General features: G+C 33.7%; 1 pseudogene; it reads right to left on the reverse strand.

Annotated features, from left to right (window-relative positions):
- Positions 1–980: 980 nt before the first annotated feature.
- LOC125479565 lies at positions 981–1,582 on the reverse strand (annotated as a pseudogene).
- Between the last annotated feature and the right edge of the window lie 1,766 nt (positions 1,583–3,348).

Here is a 3,348-nt window from a genome sequence, read left to right on the forward strand (position 1 = left end):
AGGCCTTGTCATTGTCCGCTTGTTCTTGATAAGAATCGGTGTGGATGCAAGAGAGAAGAGTAAGAATTTCAATCCATCATTATCAGTCGTTCATGGTCTGGTGTGGAACTTAGGAGAGAAGGGTAGTGCTTGTCGTCAGCGCGTTGGGTAGGTGGAGACGAGTGCTGGGTTCTTTGAGTTTTCCTTCAGTTTTTTGTCTAATTTTATTTGATTCATATTAAAGAAAAGGTACATCAAGGTTTTTTAGAATCAGTTGGGTGAGAAAAGAGCATTTTTATTTTTTAACATTTAGTGATAGGTGGGTATATAAGGTGGGGTAAGAAAATAAGATTGGTGGGTGACATTAGCACCACTCATCCATTAAACGGTAGCTCAAAGTTAATGACAATAATAGGTAATAACTTATGTTTGTAACAAGATGTTCATGGTATAATAATCAACGTTGATAGTGTAATAAAGATTATGGTTCTATATCTTGGGAACGGATCCACTCCTGAGCTTAGAAGGCTAAGCCTTCTGAGCAAATCACACGGGCCGTTGGATTTCAATCCAACGGCTACAATTATTATAACTTTAAAAGGAGCCTCCTGTTTGTAGCCATTGGATCAAAATCCAAGCAAATCACACAGGCCGTTGGATTTCGATCCAACGGCTACAATTATTATAACTTTGAAAGGAGCCCCCTGTTTGTAGCCATTGGATCAAAATCCAACGGCCCTTATATTTTGCTCAGGAGGCTCAGCCTCCTAAGCTCAGGAGGGGATCCGTTCCCCTATATCTTCAATCATTGTATTGTTAGCATTGGACATTAAACTTTTTATTATTATAGTGATTTTATTGAAACAAAGGAATCAATACCCTTAGTTTTTTTATCCAACTAAAACATCACTGAATGAAAAACAAAAACATAAAAAACTTGAACTTATGTCAAGAAGACAACAAAGGTAACACACAAATTACAAATATGCATAACATCATATTTAGTTGTAGGCATTAGGGTTGGCCACGAGGTAGGCTTCAAGAAGCTTGAAGAGACTGGAAGCCTTCTCTTTGCCAGCCTTAATATGCTCTTCCTTGATCTCAACACCATCCTTGGTATGGTAGTGACTGGTGGTTTTGATGATGGATCCTCCATCAGGAGATGCGGTCAATTTGGTCTCATAAGTGATCTTCTCAATCTTGTCAGACAAGACATCTCCTTCAATCATAGAATAATTGTATGTCAAGTTGTCTTTGTCAATCCCATCGACCCTGTGCTTAACATACCCGTATTGGCTGCCTGCAAATGAATTAAAACATAAATTAGTACACAAAAAAAGTCTTATTAATAACTTTGAGTTCATTCAAGTATAAAACATATGAACAGAGGGAGAGAATATTGAGGGTTGTCTAGCTAACCTTCACCAAAGGTAATTTTCTTGATGGTTCCAACACCTCCATCGCCTTAAACGATTTCAGCGCTTTTGATTGCTTGTGGAGCAATCTTCGGGATGAGGTTATCGCCATCGAGGATAAAAGCCTTGAACAATCTAGGCGCAAGGATGGCAGAGCTGAACTCGGTTTCATATGTAAAAACACCCATGATGAACTTTGGATATGGAAACTGATCAAAGGAAAGTCTGATGCTGGAGAGGAAAGAATGCTGAGGGTGGTATTTATCGATCACAACCAAGAGTCTGATGCTGTGGTTCGATGGCCGTCCTTCTTGTTTGTCTACCAGTTTATCCAAGTTGGTACTAAAATTCTATCAGATATGTCCTAAACTGTCAAAGAAAGCACTCGGGTCGAATTATTTTCAACACTTGCTTTTAGACTCTGTACTAGACAAAATGTTTATTGGGGTCGGGTTCTGGATGGCCTTTAACTTTTTACATTTTAATTTGAATTTTCAATTCATTTGATGTTTTTCTTTTTTTTTTTTTTTTTTTTTTTTTTGTCAAACGATATATTTTGTTAAATTAGATGTTAGATTAATTACCGACGGAATTCAAACCTACGCCGTCATGCACGGGTTTAATTCATTCCCACCGACGGGATTCATTTGATGTTTTTTTGAATGGTTTGCCGTGAAAGTCCAAAATTAATAAAAGGGGTTTTTGAACCTTCATCCTCAAAACATATTAAAATTTGTCATTTGTAAATAAGAGGTCTTAGGTTCGATTATTGACAAAAACGGTTTTGAACCACATTATTACTGGCTCATTGTGAGGCTTAACCCCACTTCCCCACCCTTAGTGTAGATAATGTCATTTGTTAAAAAAAAAAAAAAAAACTTTTGAAATTTAATTAAATTTATTAATATACACAGTTTAACTCATTAATTTTGTTTAACTTCCTCTAGTTGTATCCTTGTAAATGTACCTAAATGAGAAAACATTAAAGAAATTAGTGACACATAAGAAGAATATGTAAATACAGAAGTGTATCAAAATACAATAAAATGAATGGAAAACTAATGAAAAATGTTTGAAAACTTTGAGTTTTAACAATAAGAACAAAATAATGGGTAAAGTGAATAGTACGAAGATTGATTTTTTTGTGTAAAAATGTGGTTTTTTGTTAAAGTGAACAGTACTGGGAGTTCTTCGTTAAAATTCCCTAAAATGAACTAATGCACCTAAATGTCTATATCGAAATTTATTATATAAATTTATATATCTAAATGTCTTACCGAAATGGATATACCAAAATATATTAAATGAATTAGTATACCTAAATGAAGAACACAAAGTGTATCAGAGTATTTATGTAAAAATATTAGTTTGCCTAAATGTCTTTAACAAAATATATTATAATAAATAAAATGAAAATTAGGATAAAATGTAATTAAAACATTAAAATTAGGAAGAAAATGGCAAATTAGCATAAAAATAACTAATACATCAGGTGATTAAATGTATGATGACATGGACATTGGATCAAGCGACTAAAATTAGTTTTTAATCTTACATAATGTCTTTGTCTCAAAATGATATATTTTTTTTTTCATTCTAAAATATTTTTCAAGGACTAAAATAAAGTTTTTTTTTTATTAATAAGGGGGGAAATGTTGGAGAGCTTAATTTGGTTTTATACAACTGAATAAACTGTTATAACTGCACATATAGATTGGCACATTAAATTTCATATTTCAATTTTATTATGTTTTTAGGTTAATTAAGCAAGAATCTCCAAGAAGGGTAGTTTGATTTCTCAGCTCGTAATAGCCAACATCATGGGTCTCTTCACATATGAAACTAAGTTCACCTCAGTCATTGCTTCTACTAAGTTGTTCAAAGCCCTTGTTCCTGATGCCGACAACCTCGTGCCATAGAAGCAGTTAAAATTGCTGAAATTTTTTAGAGCAAC

This window comes from the organism of the source record quoted next, unplaced genomic scaffold, assembly GCF_019419815.1.
Source record: "Pyrus x bretschneideri cultivar Hongxiangsu unplaced genomic scaffold, Pyrus_bretschneideri_v1 Contig3, whole genome shotgun sequence".
NCBI classification, from domain to species: Eukaryota; Viridiplantae; Streptophyta; class Magnoliopsida; order Rosales; family Rosaceae; genus Pyrus; species Pyrus x bretschneideri.